General features: G+C 44.9%; 1 long non-coding RNA gene across 3 annotated transcripts; it reads right to left on the bottom strand.

Annotated features, from left to right (window-relative positions):
- Positions 1-323: 323 nt before the first annotated feature.
- Positions 324-9198, bottom strand: LOC149358062 (uncharacterized). 3 transcript variants are annotated; one of them, XR_016291918.1, is made up of 4 exons: positions 8643-9198; positions 6538-6864; positions 4621-4706; positions 324-4544 (listed from the first exon to the last, which is right to left on the bottom strand). It is a non-coding gene; the product is annotated as an uncharacterized LOC149358062 (long non-coding RNA). The 3 variants fall into 3 exon arrangements; XR_016291916.1 differs by having other exon boundaries at positions 324-4706; positions 8643-9194; XR_016291917.1 differs by lacking the exon at positions 4621-4706 and having other exon boundaries at positions 8643-9190.
- Between the last annotated feature and the right edge of the window lie 1697 nt (positions 9199-10895).

A 10895-nucleotide genomic window follows, 5' to 3' on the forward strand; every position in this document is an offset into this window, starting at 1 on the left:
ATCATTTATAAAATGACCGTCCAACTTCTCAGAAGTACCAAATCTGTGGAGAAATACAAATTGAAGATTGCCAATATGCCTAGGAAAATACATTTTGACTGTCAAAAAAGGATTAGGAGCACTTTATTATTAACTACGCGAGGATTGTGGAAAGATGGGTCGGGTCACACCCAATAGTGCAAAACATGAACCCTTGGAAAAGATGCGAAGTTGTGGCGCCTATGCACTCATATGCTGTGCATAATGGGCTGCCTTGCATTACCATAACCTGTCCAGGTAGACTGCCACAAGTCAATAAAAATCTCCGATATATACAACCACAGTTTTCAGTTAGGTAGACATTTTATTTGTGACATTCTTAATCTAGCTGGCAGGCTATCACCAGCCCGAGGTGAATGTGACGTGCAGGATGAAACGGGTGCCATATGTGGATACTGGAGTAAATGTGATGTGATGAGCCTTGGGAGCATTCCTCTTCACATGGCGCCAGGCAGTCTTGCGGCCACATAATACAGCTGACAGTGCTTCATTCTGTAACCTGTAATACTGCAGTTACTTGCATCATGGATGCAGTTTCTTGTGGGAAAAAATTAGAATGGTAAGTTTGGTGCATTTATTACATGGTGTAAAACATGGTGTGGTCAGTTGAACTTTCCCCAGATTTTGATGATTGATGTAGGGAAAGCATTTATTATGCAAATGCATCCATTATTTAAGTAAATATGGTGTACAAAAACCTGGAATGGAAACAGAAATCAGCATCTGCAGGATTGAAACAAATTCCTAACAACTTTGGCGCAGCACCATACCCATGACTGCCAAGCCACATTTTAGCCCCTAGCCTTTCACTCTACACTGTCCTTAATCTGTTCATTCCCAATGGGCCAGACATGAGGCCGTATGGCACTCGGGTATCCGTATCTGCCTATATGGACATGCCACGTTGTCTACTACACAGCTTTTTAAACACTTGTAGCAACAGTGTCAGTTTTCTCAGAAGCATGAAACTTTGTTATGATTAGTTTTATGACACACCCAGCACATTAAAGGGGCTGCGAAACACAGCCTGGGGGAATACCGGCTATACTTCAGGTGGGTTCTTTATGTCACACAGATGCTGACTTAAAAAGAATTACAGGAATCGATGCACAGGAACGGGAGTTATTCAATGAAGAAATTTCAAAATACAAGCAAACAAAACGCTGCCCTCAACTCGATTTTGGCGGGGCTTCCCACTCCTATTTCGCTCTCCCAATGACGGCACCTGGCGCAACCAATCAAAACAGCCAGCCAGAGCACGTCGCGGAAGTTTGTAGTCCATGGTTGCCTGCTCTCTGTGAGACTGGCAGCGTTGTTTCCATGCCAGAGCGCCCCTGGTGGTGTATTTTTATTTTACTTGCTTTGCAGGGCTTTTATCTAAGACAAACAAATTGTTTTTGTTGATCTAATATAAAACGCAGACAGGTAACAAAATGTGTCTCTATTTATTCACACAATTTGCAGTATATTTACTGTTTGTCCGGTCATCAAGCTCGCGCCAGGTGATGTCATATCCGCTGCTAGAAACCCGCCACTGTGTGGCGACACCATCAGAGCCATGAAGTTGTTTTTGGGAGGACATTAAAATATTAAAAAACGGAATGTACGCGGTATTACCGATGCTAATAGCACCATTATAACTCACTGTATGCAATCAACAGGCAAAACAATTAACTAAGATTGTGTTTCTGGGCCCCTTTAACAGGCATTCTAGCCAAATTATAATTTCGTTGCAGTTGGGCTTTGAAGCATTTTTCATAAATGACATTAACTGGGCACTATATGTTTCATCTAAGCTGCCTTCTCAACAAATAGGGGCATGTTAGAATTTCTAGGCAACAAAGTTGGCACAGTGTTCCCATCACACAACAGAAGGCTCATTGCTTGGAAGGCTGGTGGAGAGACACTGTAAGAGCCAAGCAAGTTCATTTATGAAGTGCTTTATCATATCAGGGAAGGCTATTCACGGCTGTTTCTACCATGGCAATTTAAGTTCGTGTCACAAATTGCACCAGCAATGTTCTGAAAAATGAGTAATACTGTTTTTCTGTTGCAGCAGTATTCTCTTTGCAAAATAAGATGAATAGTAGTTTTGCGCTGCAGCTTTCAGTGTGCAAGATGACAGCTACGGCTTAGCCTTTTGTCAAGAATACTTTTTCAACTGTTCTAAAAGGCAAGGTGTGTTACTGGGCGAGTTGGTTGGGGTACATCTTGAGAAAAACAGCACTTGCAGACAAAGGAAACGAGAAGGACACACAACTGCGCTGTTTTTTTTTTGTGTGTCCTTCTTGTTCTGGTCCTTTGTCTGCAAGCGCTGTTTTTCTCAAGATGTCCTAAAAGGGCGGTGCACTGTGACAGCACGACGCAACAAAGAGGAATGCAGCATGGAGCGACACTTCATACTAATATTATTGAAGAGCGCATGCCTCTATGAGTGCATCACATGCAGATAAAATGAAATCAAGCAGGGATGACGAAGAAATAAAATTATAGTGAATGCAAGGCAGGTATGAACAAGAAAATGAGTGCACTAATTTCCCGAAGATGAAAAATGTTTGCCAATTGTCAGAAGTTCTCTGTTGAGCAGTGCCAGAGAGGGCGTACTTACACAAGCAGATTCTGAGTAGGGAATGAGGGGCCTGAAATATCTCAATTTCTTAATTGTCGGGTTTAACATTCGGGAGCGGCACATGGGCTATGAGGGACACCATAATGGAGGTCTCTGGATTAATTTACACCACCTGGGGCCCTTTAATGCACGCTGACTTTGCACAGCACATGGCCATCTTTGTATTTTGCCTCCACTGAAATGTGGCCGCCATGGCCGGATCAAACCCACAGCCTTCGTGTAAGCAGTCTAAGAACGCCAGAGCCAGTGAGGCGCCGTGGCGGGATGAGTTCTCCATTCCTAGGAGGAAAGTTTTGGGAAAAAGGAATGACTAGAAAAGAAATACCAGAGGCCTGTAGTGTACCGTCAATGGTGCTGCTTGATATGGGATATGATGGCGCACCTTTCTCATGACCATGTGGGCTTCAAGAAAATTAGCAAATGACACTCCTCTTCCCTGCTGTGTCTTGAGCTTGCTATGCTAAAGCACTTTGTCAGAATAGCCTGCCAACTAGCTCATAACATAATCCTAATCCCTCACCTGAAATCTGCCATCTTCAGCTGGCAGGGCCTACAAATGCCAGCACAGTCAAATGCTACTTTCTGGCTGCTCTGCATCTGACACAAGTGTAGCTCCATTATAGCAACAGCATGCATGTGCTTGTACATGTGCACATGCGTTGCATGGTCAACACGTACTTGTGTACATGTTGTGGCAAGCCTCGCACTGCTCACAATGAAGCTCACAGCCACTGCACGATTTGCTCGTTCTTTCCACTGTGTGCTTGAAGTTCACCAAACTTTGCGACTTTACATGCCACTGGCCATCTCCCACTCTCTCAGTACTGGACTTAGAAAGCTCAATCCCCACTTTATGCTTCCTAAATAGGGCAGATTTGCGGTGGTCTGCTCCTCCTTTGACACCTGTTGTAAAGTTTTTCGGATGTGAAATTGAAGAGTACTTTGATTAATGTATCCAATCACCCATTTACCTTGCCACCAAAGTGAGAGTACTTCAGTGCCTTGACTCCAAGTGATTATTTGTTGTTAATCCAATGTACTGCCGATAGCAGTAAGCCCACTGACATGCCCTCTTTGCGTATGTTTTCTCAAAATTTCTGACAAAGCCAAAGGCAATTAAGCTGATGCTCTTTGGAGTGGATACCAAGAAGTGCAGGGAGCAACTGTTGAGACTCAGTCTCATCTGTCCACTTCATCAGAGTGTGCAGCATGTCCCTTGTTGTACTCCTGCAGTCCTTGTTTGTGACTGTATTCAGGTGCGTGCTCCAGTTGTGTAGCACCTGCCAGCTGCAAAGCAGTCGACTCTTCAAGGGACCCATCACCAGCTCCCATGCACTGCCATAAACAGGGGCATCATCAGACATAAATGCCTGACATGGTATTGTGTTTTTTTCTTTGATGGCCTCGAAAAACCTCACCACAGTGCCCGTGTTCACCCTTTTTGAAATCAAGTAGGCACACGGGATACCAAAGGCATCTTGAGAAATTGTGAGCAGGGTTGTCAGTTGGAGTTAGTACTTATTTATGCCATGGGTGGAGTCAGTGCACAGTTTCGCTGCCCCCAATTCATAAAGGAGCTCTCGTTGTGGGAACGTCATTAATGCTAGCTCAAAGTCACCATCATGACTGTTGGGGTCACCCTTCTTCCTGTAATACAACAGTGGTGACTCATTTTTTGCCCTCATTTCTTCGACCCATAATTCAACACTCTTAAAATCGTCTGGATCTCTCTGCTCTGTTTTTCCAATCCTAAACTTATCTGCAATGTTACGGAGGTCCTTAGTGGTCACAAGTTGCATCCGTGGGCTTGATCCACTTGTAGCTGCTCGGATGTTGTGCACAATGGTTTTTTCTGGCACTCCTTCTGCTAACCAGCCTGAAAATGGTACAGAAAAAAACTGTTAACATCTCTGGTTCATCTGCCTACAGCCATGTAATAAAGTGACAAATACTTCTGGTCGGATTCCTTCGTCTTCCACTTTGTTCCTTTTCACAGGTGACACACAGTTCATCTTACTTTCATTTCACTTTTGTGGCACTGCAAAGCACACAACAAAATGGTTGTTTCAAAGCCAGATGGACTTTATTTTTATGAGCTTGAGTGTTTAAACTTGCATACTGCAATGCAAAACAGGGAAGTTATATACAGCGTGTTATAAATGCGGAATATAACAGCACTGAAAATGTGGACAAGAAAATAATAAGGACATGTGCTTCTCATCCTGTCCCATTTCATTCTGCATATTCAAAAAATGCACCGATTCGCCTGACAGCAACCTTTAAAGGAGTAGAGACACCAAATTTTTGAACGCGAACTTTGTTTCTTTGGACTTGTGCACAAGACAATAGTGTGCACGAGTCACAATGTAGAATTCACTTACGCCAGGTGAATAATTTCTAAGTGAATATTTTTCTCATGCTGTTTCAGTTTCAACACCTGAATGACTGCTGCTAAGTCAGAGACAATTGGAGGGCATGCCAGTCATACATAAACTGAAATATAAATGCTGCTTGTTCATTTTTTTTTTTGCGATTTCAACTCTTGTGCAGGCTTGTGTTTTATGTTAGTGGTTTTTGAGGAAAGGAAATGGTGCAGTAACTGCCTCAACCATGCCATGAAGGAAAGAAGGAGTGAAAGAAGAAAGAGAGAAAGGTGCTGTAGTGGAGGGCTCCGTAATAATTTCGACCGCCTGGGGATCTTTGGGCACTGACACTGCGCAGCACGTGGGCACCTCTTGCCTCCATCGAAACTCAGCTGCCGCAGCCGGGTTCTAACCCGGGTGCTCCAGCTTAGTAGCTGAACACTCAAACCACAGCCGTTCCTGCGAGCGTTACTGATGAAGTGCCAAAACAGCCAAATAATTCTAATTAATGAAAGTTCACTGCAGACGATCTGTCTTATGAGAAAAAACATGGCCCTTATACAACCATTAGACTGGTGGCGTTGCTTTGATCAGCAACAAAATGCCTACGCTTTTGACAGGCAGCCAAAAAAAGAGGCTAGCATCGAGTGCAACTGTCAGTCATTCAAGACACATTTCATAGAGCTCAAGCCGACTTCTTACGGATGAAGTTCAACGTCAGCCGATTGAGCGACAGACCTAGGATAGTCAATGAAACCAGCAGAAAAACAAAAGAACAGACATTGGAGTAGTTCAGTGCTAGACGACATTCCTAATTATGTTCAGTTCGAAAGACTGGACCCCTTCCACAAAGCATCTCTAAACTAAACGGCATGAAGTTCGTACAGACTGTGCTGTGCATGCAATGTGCCGTGGATCAATTGTTTTTCACCCTTCGATGCGACCAAGTAGGCTCAAGTGAATTGCACTACAGTCAGATACAACTCGAGAACGAAGTGGCAGATGGCCCTTAAAGAAGACCCCCTCAGTCAATGGCGTCAGCTGATTTTCATCAGTTAACCCAATTAAAGCCATAACTAATCCCCTTTCATCTGCCACCCTCCTGCAGTGCTACCCCCTAGGATTAACCATGACATCATGAGAATCGGTCGACGCCATTGGATGGCAGGCTTCCTTTGAGGGGCATTGGCCACTGGGTTCTTAAGCTGTGCCCTACTATAACTTCTTCAGCCCCCTCGTTTTGTGGGACATGCCTTCTCCCACTTTACAATAGGCATTTTCGTGTTGTCCCACCTCTTTCGTGCCATAGATGCATCGCAGAAGAATAAAAATCATTGAAATGATCACTCGAGTTAATGAGCAATATCTTCCCCCTAAAATACATTTCTATTGCACTTTCGTCTCCCATTTATGAAAGGTTGGTGGAGTGTAGCTTCTAAACGTTTTCACATTCCGGTACAGTCAACACAGCATGCACAAATGCTTTGTACAAGAGGAGTGGCTAACCTGCAAGCCCTCTGGCATCATCCTGGGACAGCCTTTGGTGGCAGGCCTCATTGAAGTGTCCGTAGTGTTTCTTTTGAAACACTACATATACCTTGCCCTCTTTCTCCATGACCTCTAGAGTAGCAAAGCAGTGTTTGCTGATTTTGCAGCTTCCTTGCCCCTTTTCCTGCCTTTGGCGCTGTTCTATAGGAAGCTCTTCGTATGAGCCGGAATGGTGGCAGTGCAGGTAGCGTTTAAAAACCCTTGGTGCACATTCCTTCTTTCCTGTAGAAGCTATAAAACGGCAGCAAGTTTTGCTTTCTTCTCCGTCTTTCCAGGCGCGAAATCCTGAAACAGAAAGATTGTAAACATAACTAAGCACTCCACATAGTATTAGTTAATTATTAGTGTGAAAGCACAATTCCGAACGGTAAACCCCGAGCAAGATCCTGCGATGTGTATGTGGGTTTGTGCCAAGAGCATAGCAACGGCGACATAGCAACCACAGCCTCACAGCAGCATTGCAACATAGTTATGACACGATGCCAACATATGATGTTAAGTCCATGACCTCTCATGACTAAAAAGAAATTTTTAAAAATTGAGGCGTGAACAAAGGTGGGCTCCATTTTGATAAAAACGTGTACACAATGATAGCACATGAATAACGGCATAAGGCATCCTTAGAAAGCCAACAGTAAAGTAACAAGACAAGGCAATGTTCATGAAATTCTGCTTTTGCACGTTTATAAAATTTCGGCAAAACTTCTCTGTCAATTTTTTGTGTATCACACTACTTTCATTTTTTGAAAAGCAAGGCCAAATTAAAGTTTGTACTTTTTACATACACTAATGAAAAATGCATGTGCTATGGAGTGGGCACATATGCAGTACTCTCGCACTACTACTGGCGCTCTGCCTCTGCCAAGTGCGCATGACAATCACAGATTTAGCTTCAAATTTTTAGCCTTTTGCCTGCAGTGCAAAACTGCATTTCCCAGCTTTTTTATTGTTAAAAATTTATCAGTCATTCGCTTACTGTTTTTTCCTGCTATAGCGCATGGGGAACAATTTTTGGAGAAAATTATTAAGTTCAGGTTAAGTTATTACACGGACTGTTACATGGAAGTATTTCAATTTTACTACACCCTGCAAAAACTCATTCCTGCACAGCAACCTTTTACATGGCCCTGTCCTTTGACCACAAATTCAGGTCAGCGCTGTTGACTTCTAAAGGCAGAACAATGCTGGGCATTCTTCCTACACACTTCTGCATGTTGCGATTGCCATGGCTTCAGCGCTGCTAAGCCAGTGCATGCCGCGACAATGTTGTGTGTCCTGTCGAGACATTGCAGATGCCTGCAACAAAGCATAAGCAAGGCCTGTAGCAGCGAGTCTGCTGCAAGGACCAGTTTTCCTGCAGTGGCCACTTTAAATATGAAAGAGAGTGCACTGCTTGTCACTTTGCTTATGGAGGAGCTAGGACACCAAAAAAAAATTCTGCAGACACACATAAGACTGCTTACCAGCGAGAATGCCAAAGCATTAAAGTGCACAGTCATGCTATGTTGCAGAATGACGAGTCATGAGTGCAAGGCATGACTACGCAACTTTGTACAAACTCTGCACACCTTATGTTACTAGTAAAGTGCTGAGTCATGCTACACTTCAGAATGATTAGGAGTCAAAGCTATGACTACCTAAACTTTGTACAAACTATACACCTTACATTACAAATAAGTGCAAAATGACTATGACAAGTCATGGCTTTCAAAGGTTATAGTACGTTACGTTTCACATTTCACTCGAATGCCCGCAAAGGCTACCTCTGCAGATCTGTCGCACTAGACCAAGCCCATTGAAATCTTCATGGTTCATTTAAAAAACGTGCATGTCATCGCCAAGTTTTTGTGCACAAAACCACGTGCAAGTTTCCCCAGGTGAGTGTAAGCCCGTAAATAAAAAAAAAAAGAACGCGCTCTGTGTTTACAAACTTAAAATGCGCGCACTCGAAAAGTCAATAAACTGCAACTTTTCAATCGGTAATCTAAGCGCGCGACTGCATCCCGCTTTGGCCCTTTATTGCTTTAATCACAGCGTGCGTGCATGCAGACTTCGTTTCTTACCTTTATTAGAGTCGAAGACTAGATTCTCCACCTCTTCCTCGAAGTCGTGGTGCCGTCGCAGGTCACGAAGGGCGACAAAATGCTTCAGACGTAAGTCGCACAAGAACGGCCGTGCCTTACTACATGCTGTTGTGACTGGGAGAAGGATGCATGGGCCTGCCTACTGGCTGGAGCCGAGCCACCACCGCTGCCGCGTGCAGATAGAGAGATCAGAGGAAAGAGAAAAAGAAAAGACGCGTCGCAGCAACAACCGCGTCCTTCCCCATGAATATCCTTGATGGGTGTTTTTAAATTACTAGTATTGAAGAACGCCTTGTCGCAAACCGCTGAAGCAACGCCATCGCACGTGTCCGTCTCCATGCTCAAGGCAAAAAAATAAAAAAAAACAAGCGAGCAAGAAATGCACCTTGGGATACCTTGGGATATTGAGCAAGGATTTTCAAGAAGAGTTGAGATTTTCCCTGTCGGTTGAAGCGCAGTGTTCCCCAAAAGTCCCCACAGAGTGACGTAGAGTAGAGCAGTGACGTCTATTCTCGGTTGGCCAATCGCAACGAGGATCACCTTCCTCTGAATACGCCCTCCGGAACAGAGGAGCACAAAAAAAGGAGCCCCATGATATGCCACCCGTCCTGACATATCAGCCAAACGTAGAAGGGGCGGGATTGGCTGCGAGCGCACACCAACCCTCGAACCCCGTTACTGAAAAGGTTCTCATGTTGGCAGGGTTTCTTTTGCTTTGTCTACTCGACTCTCTGCCCACAGTGACGGGATTTGAAGGCGCAGGCTCCTTTCCCAAGCAATGTAGCCCCAGTAAGCCGAGCACCAGGCCGGGCCATAGCTTGTACCCATTTTGAGAAAACCGGTGGGTACCCGGCCGGTGGCGGGAGTCGAACCCACCACCTCCCGAAGCCGAGGCGGGCGCTCTGCCACGAGGCCACGGCTGCGGTGGGAGATCGAGCCACAGGGTTTGTATTTTGTAGCTACCACTGGTAACATGAGGCAGGAAAGAAGAAACCAACGCGAACAAAGGGAACAAAAGGTGCATTTGGCCCTGTCTCAGCGTGGTTTGTTCTTAAACATACGTGAACCAGCTCAGCTCTCCGTGATTCGGTTTTACATTTATATTTTGATGCCGTCGCAACAGGTGGCGCTCGCTATCTCGCTATCTATGGCTATCTCGCGTCATCAAAACTTGTCCGCACGATTGTGTCGTCCAGTAGAGATAAATGTGCAAAAGTTTGATTATGTTAGATAGTGCGTAATTAGACCTTGCTGCTTGAAGAATTTCGTTCATGAGTTGTAATTAACTACAGGCGAAAATTACACGTGGATGTGATAATAGCCATTGACGTCGATATAGTATGGGGAGGTCTTGCTTTTCCATTCCTCCAATAGGTGTCGCCACTCATATCTTCTTGGACCAACGTTTTTAGTCTTGGACGAGCATGACAGGAGGGTTTCTGCGAAAAAATTAGGTGCGGTTAAACTGTTGCTGGGCCTGGTTAGGTGGTGGTGGTGAAAAACATTTATGGGCAATTAAATTTTTACAGAAAGGTGATTGGGGTAGGACCCCATTGGTCCTTTCCCTTACAATACTGAGTGGAGCACCTGTTCCGTTGACCCATTGGCAAGCAACGCCGCCCGCGTCCGTTGAAGCAAGGCCTTTTGGTTCTTTAGGTCTTGACAGCCGAAGAGCCGCCTCCCAGTCCTCTCTGGTGGGGTTGGAGTTGGGGGGCATAGATGGGTTTTATTGACACTCCCAAACCATGTGGAAGGTGTCAGCCACCTCCCCACAGAACTGGCACGCGCCATCAAAGGATGTATTGAAATGTTTAAGCACCGCCGGACACAGTACAGTGTTAGTAAGAATTTTGATGACGAGGCGCTCGTCAGCGCGATCCAGACCCTTACAAGGGGCCGGGTAGCGCCGGTGCTCCTCCTTGTAGTAATCGGTGATTTGTTTGAATGTAAGAGCCAGATTGTCTGATTGGGAGTACCCTTCCAAGGACAGGGAGATGCCTATCGGGCAACTATACGCTGCTTGGCGTCTGTAACGTTAACTGCGTTCCGGACACTGGGTAGGCAGCGAGCCCACCTTGCCATCCTGTATTTGTACACAGTAGGGCCATTTTTTTCCTACACTGATTACACTGGTGTAGTTAATGCATCATAATTTTATGATACATTTGTTACACCAGTGTAGCCAGTGAAGGTAAAAAAATGGTCATATTGTATTCTGCCGCTCTACCCCTA

Source organism: Amblyomma mixtum, chromosome 3 (assembly GCF_055824585.1).
Source record: "Amblyomma mixtum isolate Tamu chromosome 3, ASM5582458v1, whole genome shotgun sequence".
NCBI classification, from domain to species: Eukaryota; Metazoa; Arthropoda; class Arachnida; order Ixodida; family Ixodidae; genus Amblyomma; species Amblyomma mixtum.